General features: G+C 40.2%; 1 protein-coding gene across 1 annotated transcript in view; it reads left to right on the top strand.

Moving 5' to 3' along the window:
• Positions 1-16,461, top strand: part of LOC140134653 (alpha-tectorin-like) — a 54,608-nt gene that overhangs the window by 317 nt on the left and 37,830 nt on the right. The window lies entirely within an intron of this gene.

The raw sequence follows: 16,461 nt of genomic DNA, 5'->3' as shown, positions 1-16,461 counted from the left end.
GTAGGGGGTGGCAGTGTGTATAAAGGGGGAGGGGGCAGAGTGTATACAAGAGGGGGGGTGTGTGTACATGGGGATGGGGGGGGCACTGTGTCCTTGCGGGGGAGGGGGAGCAGTGTAACTACTGCAGGGCGGCCCAGGGGCCCACTAAAACCTGGAGCCGGCCCTGATTATGATTACACTTCTATCCATTGACAATACCTAACACTTTCTGCCGTCTGCGTGGATAGGTGTCTACATAAAATCCAGCTACTGTATACACAGACGCGCTGCCCGGGGATATATTTATTAAGTTGCTAAAATAGACAACAAAACAACAACTAAACAACTAAAAAATGTGTAGTACAAAAGTAGTGTAAGATGCTTATTTGTACAAAAGATATATATATATATATATATATATATATATATATATATATATATATATATAATAATTATACATATAATAAAAAATGATGATTTCATACAAAGTTGTGCCTGGTGATTACATCTGCCTACTGCTCACAATATTTCAAAATATTAAAATTAATAAAAGGAAATAAAATATATAAATAGCTCCCACATTCAAAAATAGACCTATAAATACATGAAATAGCAGATGTTTAAATAAAAATCTGCAATGCAAAGTGAATAATACATTGATAAATGGATGTGCCAGCATCATCTGGGATAGAGAGGTGGTAATGTAATTGATGTGAATTATGGTTGTGGCAGTAGGGGGCAGCATTGTATGGAAAACCGATGGTATGAACTTGGGTAGATCTGTGGAGACTGATATGTAGAGTTTTCTACTGAAGAAACTTTTTCTCATGGCAGTAATTAGAAAAGCATATAAGGCAGTGATGGCGAACCTTTTAGCGACCGAGTGCCCAAACTGCAACCCCAAACCCCCCTCTATCGCGAGGTGCCAACCAAAAATTAAAGCAGTAACTTATTGCTCCCTGTTCCTTTAAAATATGACTGAAAGCAGTATCTTTTAAGTTGCTTGGCACTGCAGGAAAATTCTTTGAGTCCTGTCTGGTGTGATGGGGCGATGGCCCGGGTGCCCACAGAAAGAGCTTGGAGGTCCGTCTCTGGCACCCGTGCCATAGGTTCGCCACCACTGGTATAAGGGTCATCCTTGAAACAGGGACATATTTGTAAATGGAGGGCTGGAAGGTTTAATATGGTCATATGGTGAGATGACTCTTTCACAGCAGTTGCCAGAGTGTAAAAGAGGTGCAGAAGAGTAAAGAAGAGTGTAAAAGAGGTGCAGGCACCGCACACAGATCTGTTTAGTGAACTGGATCTTAGGCTCTGCTCACTAAGAAGAGCCGGCTCTTCTGGCTCCTGAACGGCTCCACTTGTACTGTATAATAGGGAGTCTCAGTCCAGCCGGTCACCCCTCTCCACAGCACTATTAACCCGATAGAGATCGGATTAAGGGGGCGTGGTTACCCATTTAGGGGTGAGATTAAGTGAGCCATCAGCTCACTGCAGGCAGGTGACTGCCGTAGCTCTCACATGAGTGCCGGCTTTAAGTGGGAGAACTTATATGACTGGGTTATTTAATTTTAACTAGAAAACACAAAGGCAACTTAACCCATTGGTCAAAAGAAAAATGATTAAAAGGATAACCTTTATTTATTTACTTTGTTAAAAAATCACACGCTACCAATCAACAACAGTGGGGGTCATTTACTAAGGGCCCGATTCGCGTTTTCCCGACGTGTTACCCGAATATTTCCGATTTGCGCCGATTTTCCCTGAATTACGTCGGGGTTTTGGTGCACGTGATCGGTTTGTGGCGCATCGGCGCCTGCATGCACGCGACGGAAATCGGGGGGCGTGCCCGAACGATAACCTGACGGATTCGGAAAAACCGCCGCATTTAAAAAAAAAAAATTGGTTGCACGGGCCATACTCACATGCACCACGGTGAAGACGATGAACTCCGGGGCACCTCGGCGGACTTCGGCGCAGCAGCGACACCTGGTGGACATCGGGCGCAGGACCTTCATGAATCGCCGGAAGACCCAAACGCTCGGCGGAGAAGCCGCCGCTGGAACGCGAATGGACCGGGTAAGTAAATCTGCCCCAATGTGTCTATAATAAACAGTATCATTAAAAGCACAGCAGTGCGAGTGATATTTGAATCTTTGAAGTTAGGATCCCAAATATTGTGAAACAAGGACTTCTTAGTGATGTGGTCAGCAAGCCTCCGTTAACTTCACAGAGGCGAGCAACAAATACTTTATTGGTGTGTGTTTCTGATGCCGGTAACTAATGCATCAGTTTGTTGACTTGTTCCAACCTGTGCTGCACTACCCCAGGACATCAGGATGGCTGTAATCTCTAATATTGCCTGTGTTTCTAGTAGCGATCTACATCACATCTTTGGACTACACTCTGTCTCTCTGTAGTAGTATCTCTTGGTCCTATCTCGCTGATCGCTACATCACTAATCACTAAAGTGTGTACGGAATAGATGACACTGATCTCTAGCTATTCCTGGAGATTAAAAACACTATCACAGCCACCCCGACATGTTTCGCCAGCTAGTGGCGTCCTCAGGGGGTATCGGAGCTGTATAAACTTCAAACTTTAACAAAGTACATAAATAAAGATAACAAAACAACGAAATACTTTGTCTTTATAAATGCAAATACCCCAATTCACTAAGGAGAGACGGCGCAGCGGGAACAAACATTGGCAAGGTCCGACAAAACCACTAAGTCCAAAGAGCAAAGAATAGATAAGTTCCTCTGCTTCTACGTCCTCCTCTTTTTTCCAATGGCTATAAGTCCCGACAAGGAGACACAGTACCTTTTCAGCTCGCAGTCATCACTCACTTAGGAATAGTAACCAGTTGCAATGTCCACGTCCTGAGATGGTGTTTCCTCGGGAGGTTTCGATGGGATCGCGGAAAACCTCTGTGTTGTTCCTGGATCCTCCGGCTGGAGGATAAAAACATATCAACAATCATTAAAAAACATTATAAATCGACAATGTGGTCCCATCCAACAGACTTGATCATATGTTCTATGAGATATATAACTCAAAATTTTTATTTTTATAGCTATAAATCAGAGAGAATATCATGTTAGGAGAGATGACTAAAGTGCAGTAGTTACCTTAAAGTGCTAACTTATTAGGAATACCTTCTTAATAAATCATTTTTATAGGAAGCATTTCATTTCAAAATCAGAGTTCGAACCCAGGGGGGGTCAAGGTTTTCAATTGGTGGATCCAAAAAGACTTTTTTTTAAATTAAATCTTTACCCCTCCAGTGTGGGGAGACTTGTTCTAAAAAGAAAAAAAAATTGTGCCACTAGGATTTTTTTTGTGAAATTGTGCATAATGTGCAGAAAGTGAGTGATTAGGCTTCCCTTTCTTTATATTTCTAAAGTGCTCATTCACCCGTGTTTTCAATGTTCTTATAGTCCTCCCTACATATTTCAAGCCACATGGGCAAACTATCATATAAATAATTTTGCTAGTGTCACATGTGGCAAAATGTTTAATATTGTATGTCCGAGAATGATCAGATGAAGGGAAATTTTGAAGATCTTCTGTGTGGGTTCCTCATGCACTCCTACACGCCTACATCTGTAGAAGCCTTTATGTGCTGTATTGGTGGAGTAAACATTACTATTAACACTACTATGTTCTATATAATCTTTACGTTTTTTTGACCTGCGGTGAATAATCTTTGGTCCTGTAAGGAGGTGTCCTATTACTGGATCATGTTTTAGAATGTGCCAATTCTGTTTAATGATTCGTTGTTAGAGATGAGCGAGCACTAAAATGCTCGGGTGCTCGTTACTCGGGTCGAACTTTTCCTGATGCTCGAGTGCTCGTATCGAATAATGAACCCCATTGAAGTCAATGGGAGACTCGAGCATTTTTCACTGAAAGAACACATGGAAAGAACACTAAGAAGAACACATTGCAGATGTCAGCAGATGTTTTTACTGAAAGAACACATTGAAAGAACACAGTAAAGAACACATTGCAGATGCTCCGTACATCTGCTAACTTATCGGAAGACACGCGTGCAGAATGGTGTTATTCACAATAGTATGTGAGGAACAATATGTGTGAAGAACACATTGCAGATGATACTGTGTTCACTGTGTTCACTGTTTTCATTGTATTCTTCATTGTTCTTCACTGTGTTTCGTTAAGTAAATGCTCGATTTCGAGCTGGCGAGATACTCGTCCGAGCAACGAGCCGTTTCGAGTACCCTAATACTCAAACGAGCATCAAGCTCGGACGAGTATACTCGCTCATCTCTATTCGCCGTATATAGTATGAATCTCACGTATAGTCGGGAATAAATGGGATAGTAAGTACATTTTGCTCTCCCTCTATCTCATTGATTTTATCACTTTTAGCATTTTTCCTTATATTCCTTTTTTTGTGTTTTTCTTTATGTTCTGAGTACTACATTCTATTCTATTCTCTCCTTCCCGTATTCTACTCTCTTCCTCTAATTCCTTCCGTGCATTATCAATATCAATCGTCTTAGAATTTCTTTATAGAAATCTTTCCTTCAGCAATGTACATTGTTCATCACAATCCTCTTTCCTTGTGCAGTTTCATTTTATTCGTTTAAATTGTCCCTTAGGGATATTTTTCAACCATGGGACACAGTGACAGCTCCCATGTTCAATGAAACTGTTGCAGTCTGTTTCTTTTAAATAAGTCCTCGTGAATATAATGTTGTTTTCTTTTATTAATTCTAAGTCTAAAAAGTGAATATTCGTTTGACTATAATTAGAAGTAAAAGATAAATTAAAATTATTTTTATTTATATTTATAACGAAACTTTCCAATAATTCCTGTGTACCTTGCCATAAAAAGACTATATCATCTTTGTACCTTTTGTACATTTTTAGATAGTTACTAAACAGGTAATTTTTTAAATATATTTATTCTCCCAGTTGGCCATATATAAATTGGCGTAACAGGGGGCAAATTTCCCCCCCATCGCCGTCCCTGATATCTGGAGAAAATAGGAACCTTCATACCAGAAGTAGTTCTTCTCTAAGCCAAATTTGATCAGATCGATAATAAATTTCTTTTGCTCCTCAAGAATGCCTCTATCTTATCTAAAAATTCCTTAGTTACCACTACTCTCTGTTGATGTGGTATACAAGTGGTATACAAGCCAAACCCTAGATAAACAGTAGAAGATGGCCTGTACCATCTATACAATTCCATTTTCAAAGGAAAACATATTTGCATATTTCCCAGAATCCCTTAGTGGAGCATCAGTGGATATAAGTCTACACACACCTGCAAGGCGACCTTTATTGACAAACTCTCTGTAAGGACAACTCTTACTCCCTGACCCTAGTCAATAGCCTCTCACCCAGCCAAACCTACACTGTACTAAAGGGGTGCAACCATGTAGAAACAGTTCTGTCTACAGCTGGGAATCTGTTCCTTCTGGAATAAATATACAGGTTTTGGTTTAATCCCACATCCTGTCATTAGGCTTCCTTAAAGTCATGCTTGATGGTAAGGGGCCTTCATTTCAAGCCATCAAAAGGAGGTGTGGTTTTCCTTGTCTCACCCTGGAAAACATATTTTCCTATTTCCCATACATACTAGCAGGGCACCAATAGTGTGACATTTCATCTCTATGGGAATGTGAACAAACCCCACCAGAGCATCAGAGCTAAAGGGATAAGACAGTAAGAGGTGAGTTATCTACTTACTAAAATATTCCATAGTAAGTTTATTTTCCTGAATTCTTGCACAACCCCATGGCATAATATTACATTAATTATAAAAATATGCAATTAGTAATCATAACATAGCTGCTTAATAACTTACCCTATTGTTGTATTTGTACAAAGTCCTCATTGAAATTATGAAACACCATATAGGGCGGCCATTCATAGGAGATCTCTGGTAGAAGCCAAGTCCCTGAGGAACATTGTCTGCTTTGTATTATGGGTGCCCCGATACTGGCCGGGAATATAATTATTACCAACCAGGGGGAAATGTAAGTTATTTCTGGATCTGAATGTCTAATGACCTTAAAAGTTACCTAATTATCAAAAAAACTAATTCATTTTTTAAAAGTTCCAATGTATGAGCCTGTAAAATGATATGGAGTCTCCCACCTCCCAACTATTAACGTTAAAGAATTAAAGTATATTCAATTCACCCTTATTTTATAATAGACACACTTTTATGTATGGATTATAGTGTCTGCCGCACTATCTCACTAAGACATTGACATTGCTGCACTGAAATAATTCTAATATATAAAGTGTCCCCCTTTAATTAAAATGTCTGCCATTGTCTTTCAAATTATAACATTGTGCCTGTCATAAATTATCATAATAGCTATTTACATATATACTTCACCAGCACAAAGCTTAGTACATAAATACAGCACCAGTATGGAGTCCAATTGTCAGGATTCGGGATGCGTGGATCCACTGGACCACCACGGGAGGTGGTACTAGCTGACACCGCAGGAACATCTGCAGACATGTGTAACGGAAGAGGAGGCTGTGGATGCAGCCCATATTTAATAAAGAAGGGAGCAGAACGTGTAGAAGTGGAGTCCAGGGAATTTTAGGGAAACTCCGCCCTTGGTAGAAGAGAAGCCCAGTCATCCTGACGTGCAGACGCAAAGTGGAGGAGGTAGCAATCCAAAGTCTGATTCACCCTCTCCGTTTGGCCGTTAGGATGAGGGTGATGGGCAGAAGAAAAATCCAATTTCACCTGCAGCTGGCTGCATAGAGATCTCCAGAACTTGGACACTGAACTCCTCGATCCGAAACGAAGTGCCGGGGAAGGCCATGAAGCCGGAAGATGTGGAGGAAGAAGAGACTGGCAAGACGTGGAGCAAAACCTGGTAGAGGGACAAAATGGGAAATCTTAGAAAAGCGGTCAGTCACCACCCAGATGATGGTATTGCCAGATGATGGGGGAAGGTCTGTATTAAAGTCCATAGCCACATGAGACTACGGGCAGGTAGGCACGGGTAACAGCAACAGAAGGACCGTCCCAGCTCTCACGGAGGAGGCATCAACTTCCACAAGAATCGGCTTTTTGGTATCTGGTCGAGTAAGAACTGATGCAGAGGAAAAAGCAGTCTTTAATTTCGTGAAGGCCTCTTCGGCCGCTGGAGGCCAGACACAGGAATTTGCACCTTTCCTCGTTAATGCCACCATTGGAGCTACCAGAGACGAGAAATGTGGGATAAATTGTCTATAATAATTTGCTAGGCCCAGAAATCTTTGAATAGCACGCAGTCCCACTGGGCGTGGCCACTGAAGAACCGCAGATAACTTGGTGATTGTAAATGCAAAAGTGCTGATTCCTTTAGTGGACATAGATACATACATACATACTTACACACACACACACATATATACACAAACACATACTTACATAAATATAAACACACGCATACATACACACACACATAAATACATACATACATACATATAAACACACTCATGCATACATACATACATACATACATACATACAAACATACATACATACTGTAATAGTATCAGACAATTTTCTGGCACACTTTCTACAGAAGATTTGCCGCAATAGTAAATCTGGGGCATCTCAATGGCTCCTGCTCCAGAAAGTGTATCAGTATCCCAAATATCACGGGGTCCTAGATATTATACCTGTCTGAAGAACTAATGTGTGAAAAGAATTTTGGGGTGTTTGGAGGTATAAAGGCAAATCGGAATGGGCTTAGGACAGCTCTGTTGTATATATACAGGCAGTCCCCTGGTTACGTAGAAGATAGGTTCTTAATTTGAATTTGTATGTAACTCGGAACTAATATATTAAGTCAGCGCAATATCAGGCAAATACATTTTTGGGACTTGTGACAATTGGATTTAAAAATGTTTGGGTTGACAAGGGAACAAGAATTAAGGATACAGGTGATCATCTACTTAAAAACAACCAACTTACAGACAACCGATAGTTACAGGCTGACCTCTGGATGTTGGTAATTTACTGTACTTGATCACCTGTGACAGTTATCAGAGGTGTCTGCAATTACATTTTATTGTTAATCCTGGTTCTTATGCCAACCCAAAATTTTTTAAATCCAATTGACAAAGAGGCCAAAGAAATTTGGCTGGGGCTACAATTATAAAATATATAGTTCTGACTTACATACAAATTCAACTTAACCCCTATGGGACTCAGCCTATTTTGGCCTTAAGGACATGGTCCCATTTTTCAAATCTGCCCCTATAAGCTATATAGCTTTGGAACGCTATAAGATATCCAGGGGATTTTGAGATAGTTTTCTCGTGACACATTGCACTTCAAATTAGTTTAAAAATTTGGATGAAATCTTTGTGTTTAGTTATGAAAAAGCCTAAATTTGGAAAACATTTGGAAAAATTCTTTATTTTCAAAGTTCTAAATTCTCTACTTTTGATGCAGATAGTCACAGCACCCAAATAAATTCATAACTTACATTTCCCAAATGTCTGCTTTATGTTGGATGTTTTTTTAAGATTCCATTTTTTTTACTAGAATGTTATGAGGTGCCATTTTTCACATTTTTGGGAAAATCACCAAAACCCGTATTTAGATGGACCTGCTCAACTTCTAATTGACTGCGAGAGGCCTAAATAGTAGCGAGACTTGTAATTTACCCCATTATGGAAACTACACCCCTTAATGTACGGAAAACCACTTTTAAGAAGTTTGTTAACCCTTTAGGTGTTTTATAGGGATTAAAACAAAATGGAGGCGCGGTCTACAAATTGAAATATTTTTTGACAATACATTCATTTTGGGTGGAAAATTAAACATTTGCAATGAATTAAATGAAAAAAGGCTCCACAAAGTTTGATATCCAATTTCTCCCGAGTGCACCGATATCCCATGGACGGGCATAGAAGGGAAGGAAGCAGATTTGCATTGTCACATTGTACAGGCTACAATTTTTTTTGTTTTTTTAATGTGGACCTATAGGAGCTTTTTTTGCCACATGAGATGTACTTTTCTGGTGCGTAATTTTGGGGCATCTATAGCTAATTGGCGAGATTTTATTAACTCTTTATTGGTGGAGGAAATGAAAATCATCAATTTTTAGGAAGAATTTTTTGTGGTTTTTTTTGGCTGTTTACCATACCATAAGAATAATATATTATTTTTATTCTATGGGTTTCCACGATTACGAAAAATCCTCATTTATAAAGATTTTTTAATTTTTTTCCCATTTTCACTGAATAAAAAGTAATTTGGTAAAAATGTTAATTTTAGCATCATCGACTTTCATATGCATAACTTTTTTATTTTCCGGCTGACAAATCTGGTTAAGAGCTTATTTTTTGTGAGAAGGATTGTTCTTTCTAGTTGACTTATTTTAGAGTGCATAACATTTTTTTTTAAATCACTTTTTAGAGCATTTTTAAAGGGTATTAATTAAAAATTGCCCAGAAGAGGATCGTATCCCCCGGTAAGCGGCACGGGGGATCCAATCCATAGGGGGAAGACCCTTACACACCGCTTGACCGTGGGTGTTACACCGCGGTGTCAGCTGTACTAGACAGCTGACAGTCGCTGCTTCTGGTGCCGGCTTCATTCGTGAGCCAGTGCCAGAAGCGGGATGTTATTGTGCATCCTGGTGCGCTAATGAAGCACTCACCAAGACGTACTATAACGTCTAGGTGTGTCTAGGTGTTAAGAACAAACCTACAGAACCTGTACATAACCTGGGGGCTGCCTGTAAATCTTCATTGCAGACACCTTACAGCTGATCATTGCAGCCTAGGACTAAAATACAGTAAATTACCAACATCCAGGGAGTAGCATTTAGGGTAGCCTTCCAGGCTCATTAGCATAATTATAAAAGTTGACTTTAGAAGAAAGACCATGGATACCAAATATAAGAAGATTACCACAGTCACAGTGCCTGGATCTATGAGTAAGTGTCCCTAATTTATCTTGATGGATTTTGACGGTAGGTTTCCTTTAACCCCTTAACACAAAAAGACATTCCTGAACGTCCTTTTGCTTAAGGGGGAGTATGAAGCGTGCTCACGGCCTGAGCCCACTTTATACTCACTGGTGTTTGCTGCACAATGGAGCAAACACCTGTTGCTAGCACCGATCGCGGTTGTTAACCCTTTGACTGGTGCCAGCAAAGCTGCCGGCGGCATTAACGAGCCGGCGGCGGGTGGGCACCGCCATCTTGGCTTGTATCGTCACTCCGTGTGACGTCATCAGGGAGTGTTGATCTGTTGCCATGACAGCCTAGGGTATCATGTTTTAGGCTATCTATTACAATGTGCGATTAGCACCCAGCCACTCTTAATTGTACACTGGATTGAGGTATTGATGTTCCATAGTTGGGCCATGGTTGCACTGTTATGTGATGCTATCTCTATTTCTGTGCCTAATGTTGAATATGCAGGGTTGAAGAGCTGTATCCATCTTTTTAGCACTATTGCTCTATAATAAGATACAGGATCTGGGAGCCCAAAACCTCCTAAACTCTTTTTCTTTATGAGCTTATCAGATTTGATCCTTGACCTCTTTTTCCTCCATAAGAAACTAATAAAATGTGATTTTAATGAATTGAATAAGAGGCAGGTACGTCAATGGGTACCATCTGCAATGTATATAGGAGAATAGGCATGATAAAAGATTTTAAGAGATTTTTACGGCCCATCCAGGAAATATATGGTATATCAAGTGATTGCAATTGTGTGCTAATCTGTTGTAGGAGTTTGGCTTAATTGGCCTGAAATAGTCCCTTTCCTGACTTGGTTATTTGTACTCCTAAATAGGTGAGCTGGTTTTCCTGCCATTGAAATTGTGTTGTCGTTTTGAGGACCTGCACTACTGATGAGGGAGCTGATATACAGCCTCTGATTTTGTATAGTTTATTTTGAAATTGGAGACCCTGACAAAGTCCTCGAACACTTCTACCAAATGTTTGAAGGAAACCAGGGGATCCGTTAACATGAGTAAAAGATCGTCCGCGAATGCTGCGTTGAGGTGAGTGGTACCTCTTATTTCAAGACCTTTAATGTTGGGATGTTGTCTGAGGGCCTGCAGCAATGTCTCCATGATCAAAACAAATAATGTGGGGGAAAGAGGGCAGCCTTGGCGTGTGCCATTTTTTATCTTAAAAGTGTTTGACAGGGTTCAGTTTAATCGAATTGTGGCGTTCGGGGGTGCCAGTGACATTATTGCTTTTATACATTTTTGTGGGAAACCAAACTTATCTAGGGTTTGTGTCATGTAGCTCCAGCTAACCCTGTCAAACGCCTTTTCGGCATCAGTACCGAGAAGGACTAGGGGGGGGGGGGTTGTTTCAAGGGCATAATGGATGGCGTTGAGGACTCTGACTTGAGTTGTGGTTTCCTTCCCTTCCCGGCACAAATCCTGTTCGTTCCCTTTGGATAAGACCCGGAAGTAATTTACTCATTCTAGTTGCCATAACTTTGGCCCATATTTTCAGATCAACATTAAGTAAAGAAATGGATCTATAGCTACCACACAGTTCAGGATTCTTGCCAGATTTAGGGATCACGGAAATTATGGCTTCTAGCGTTTGCTGGGGTAGTTGTTGTCCATCCAACAAGGAATTACGCCATTGGGTAATTTGTGGCATAAGGATATCCTTCATTTTCTTATAATATCCTATAGGGAAGCCATCAGGCCCCAGGCTTTTGCCTTGTGGCATGGAGGCAATAATGTTGCTTACTTCTTTTTGTGTGACCGGCATAATTAAGGAGTTGCACTGATCTTCAGACAAGGAGGGGAGAGTTAGAGAATCTAGGACAGAGTTCGCTCTGTTTGCAGCTAGCAGGTCTTCAAAGAGTGTTTTCGCTATGGCGGGTAACCGGTCATGCAGGATGGATTCAGGTAGGCCTCTCAACCTGATATTTCTCCGTCTACTGCGGTTTTCCTAGTCTTCTATGAAGAGTAGGGCTGTATTGAGGGCTTCTGACTGTTGTTTAAAGTTGTGTGCTAGTGATGCGTTATGATTAGAGATGAGCGAGCACTAAAATGCTCGGGTGCTCGTTATTCGATGCGAGCTTTTCCTGATGCTCGGGTGCTCGTATCGAATAACGAACCCCATTAAAGTCAATGGGAGACCCGAGCATTTTTTTTAGTAAAAGAGAACATTAAAAGAACAGTGCATAATAAAATATCCCAGATGTTTCCTGATGTTTTACTTGTAAGAAAAAATTGAAATAACACTATTCTTCACTTTCCAGGTGTTCGCGCGTGTCTCCCGCTAGGTTCGGAGATGTTCGGAACATCTGGAATGTGAAGAATAGTGTTCTTTCAATGTGTTCTGCACTTAAATGGTCCTGTGTTCACTGTTTTTAATGTTTTAATTCTATTCTTCACTTTGCAGGTGTTCGCGCGTGTCTCCCGCTAAGTTAGGAGATGTGCGCGCACATCAGCAATGTGAAGAATAGTGTTATTTAAATGTGTTCTGCACTTAAATGTTCGTGTTTTCACTGTTTTTAATGTTTTAATTCTATTCTTCACTTTGCAGGTGTGCGCGCGTGTCTCCCGATAGGTTCGGAGATACGCGCGCACAGCTGCAAAGTGAAGAATAGAATTAAAACATTAAAAACAGTGAAAACAGGACCATTTAAGTGCAGGACACATTGAAAGAACAATATTCTTCACATTCCAGATGTTCCGAACATCTCCTAACTTAGCGGGAGACACGCGCGAACACCTGCAAAGTGAAGAATAGTGTTATTTCAATGTGTTCTTACAAGCAAAACATCAGTAAACATCTGGGTTATTTTATTATGTAATAAAAACACTGTTCTTCACTTAATTTAATGCTCGATCTCGAGCCGGCGAGATACTCGTCCGAGTAACGAGCCGGTCCGAGTATGCTAATACTCGACCGAGCAGTATACTCGGACGAGTATACTCGCTCATCTCTAGTTATGATCAATGATAGCTATTTGTGTATCCTCTAGCACTTCTACCCTCTGGCCTATTGCCCATACCTATTGTGCATGGCTCCCAGCTCCTCCATAATCGGTGAGAATTCTTGTGCCAATAGTTTTTTCATGATGGGACCCGATAGCGGGACGAAATCTGATGTTGAGGCCTCCTCCGTGGTCCTCTCTGCCTCCGATTCGTCTTGCTGCTATTCACCTGCTGCTAATGCGGCGGCCATTTTGCGGAGTTTTCGAGGGCGGCTTCCTCTCCTTTAGCAGTTTGGCCATTTTGGGGCGAGTCAGGGGTCGCTATATAGATCGTATCAGAGTTGTAGTGCGGGAGCTATCAGCTACGCGTCAACCATGCAGCTCAGTCAGGCTCTGCCCCCCTCCCCCCCGGTGTCTTGATTCATGTTTAAGTTTAAACAACGTTAGCCCCAGATTACAAAGACGTTTTATTGTTCCCTTGTCAACTCTACATTTTTAAAACCCAATTGTTACAGCGACCAACCAATAATTCATCTGGGGTTACACCTACTAAATACACCTGTTCCAACTTGCATACAAAGTCAACGCACTTTTAGAACATATCTTGTGCAAAACAGGGGGCTGCCTTTAGGTACATGAGATCACGAATGAAGGATAAGGTCCAGAAGGACACCTCATCCAGTGGCATCAACTATTCCGTTATAGGATTTTTCTGGCCCCTCATAAAAATTTGCTTCATAGAGGAGAGTGGAAATTGTATTAATCTGTAAAGCTCTACAGAATTGGCCCCATATAAATAAAGGTGCTTATCATATGAATTTACCGGAACATTTTTTCCAATATTGATGCCACAGGAAAATATGAATAATTATAAGAGGTTTTCACAATAACTTGGTATAAATCATCATATTGTTGCTCTGCCAGACTCTGCACAATGCACTGAAAGTGTCTTGCACACATGATCGGGGCGGTGCACTGCACTGGAAATTTTTTTAGCTTTACGGATGAGGAGCTAAGTTCCTATAAAATACAGTATAAAGATACAGCCTCATCCCCATACAGTCACTGTCCTGAGAAGAAGAGGAGCAGGTAAGTAGTCACTGTTATATGTAGTCATGTAGTAGTTTACACATTCACTGGAGATTGTTTCAACTTTTTATTTAAATTGTCCATCAGAAAAACATATGTCCATGCATTCAAATAGAAAATATAATAATAGTACAAAGATTAACATAATAAGTAACTGCAATGATTGCAGTGATGTTCATGTATATGACCGATTTGGCAAGCTCTGTGCAGCGCTGCATAATGTGTGCCATATAAATACAGGAATTATTATTATTATATCTAATACTTTGTTAGGGCATCTCCAATTAAAAAGGGGTATGACGTCTCCCATTCAAGGACCTTGTGTATGTGTAATAGTAAAGTAAAACTATCCCTCCCTCTGTAAAAAACAACAAGTCCATATTACGACTATTAGTAGGGCTATTACTAGGGCTCTTACAAGGACTATTACCAGGGCCATTAGTTTGACTATTACAGGGACTATTACTAGGGAGAATAATAGGGCTATTATTAGGACTACTATTAGGGCTATTACTAGGAATATTACTAGGGATATTACTAGGACTACTACTAGGGCTATTACTGGGACTATTACTAGGGCTATTAAATGGACTTTTACTAGAGCTATTCCTAGGACTATTACTAGGATTATTACTGGGACTATTACTGGGGCTATTACTAGGGCTATTATTAGGGCTATTACTAGGACTATAACTGGGACTATTCTAGGGCTATTACTAGGACTATTACTAGGGCTATTACATGGACTATTACTGGGATTATTACTAGGACTACTACTAGAACTATTACAAGGACTATCAAGGACTATTACTAGGGATATTACTAGGACTATTACTAGGGCTATTAATTGTACTATTAGTAGAGCTATCCCTAAGACTATTACTAGCACTATTACTAGGGCTATTACTAGGACTATTACTTGGACTATTACAAGGGCTATTACTAGGGCTATTACTAGGGCTATTACTGGGACTATTCTAGGGCTATTACTAGGACTATCACTAGGGCTATTACTAGGACTATCACTAGGGCTATAACTTGGACTATTACAAGGGCTATTACTAGGGCTATTACTAGGGCTATTACTGGGACTATTCTAGAGCTATTACTAGGACTATCACTAGGGCTATTACTAGGGCTATTACTAGGACTATTACTGGGACTATTCTAGGGATATTACTAGGAATATCACTAGGGATATTATTAGGACTATTAATAGGGCTATTACTAGGACTATTCCTAGGGCTATTAGTGGGACTATTACTGGGACTATTACTAGGACTACTACTAGTACTATTACAATGACTATTACTTGGGATATTACTAGGACTATTATTAGGGCTAATAATTGGACTATTAGTAGAGCTATCCCTAGGACTATTACTAGGGCTATTACTAGGACTATTACTAGGGCTATTACTAGGACTATTACTAGGGCTATTACTAGGGCTATTACTTGGACTATTACTAGGGCTTTTACTAGGGCTATTACTAGGACTATTACTGGGACTATTCTAGGGCTATTACTAGGACTATCACTAGGGCTATTGCTAGGGCTATTACTAGGACTATTTCTGGGACTATTATAGGGGTATTACTAGGACTATCACTAGGGCTATTACTAGGGCTATTATTAGGACTATTAATAGGGCTATTACTAGGACTATTACTAGGGCTATTACTGGGACTATTACTAGGACCACTACTAGAACTTTTACAAGGACTATTAATAGGGATATTACTAGGGCTATTACTAAAGCTATTACTGGGACTATTACTAGGGCGAATACTAGGGCTATTACTAGGACTATTACTAGGGCTATTACTTGGGCTATTACTAGGGTAACTAATTACGGGGACTATTACTGGGACTATTACTAGGACTACTAATTAGTCCAAGAGCTATTACTGGGACTATTACTAGGGCGAATACTAGGGGTATCACTAGGGCGAATACTAGGGGTATCACTAGGGCTATTACTAGGACTATTACTGGGACTATTCTAGGAATATTACTAGGAATATCACTAGGGCTATTACTAGGGCTATTACTAGGACTATTCCTAGGGCTATTAGTGGGACTATTAGTAGGACTACTACTAGTACTATTAAAAGGACTATTACTTGGGATATTACTAGGATTATTACTAGGGCTAATAATTTAACTATTAGTAGAGCTATCCCTAGGAATATTACTAGGGCTATTACTAGGGCTATTAATAGGGCTATTACTAGGACTATTACTGGGACTATTATTGGGACTATTACTAGGGCTATTACTAGCACTATTACTTGGACTATTACTAGGGCTATTACTAGGACTATTATAGGGCTATTACTAGGACTATCACTAGGGCTATTATTAGGACTATTAATAGGGCTATTACTAGGACTATTACTAGGGCTATTACTGGGACTATTACTAGGACCACTACTTGAACTTTTACAAGGACTATTAATAGGAATA

The sequence above is a fragment of the Engystomops pustulosus genome, chromosome 6, assembly GCF_040894005.1.
Source record: "Engystomops pustulosus chromosome 6, aEngPut4.maternal, whole genome shotgun sequence".
Lineage (NCBI taxonomy): Eukaryota > Metazoa > Chordata > Amphibia > Anura > Leptodactylidae > Engystomops > Engystomops pustulosus.
Note: the sequence above shows the minus strand (reverse complement) of the source record. Positions and strands in the feature narration are given on the sequence as shown.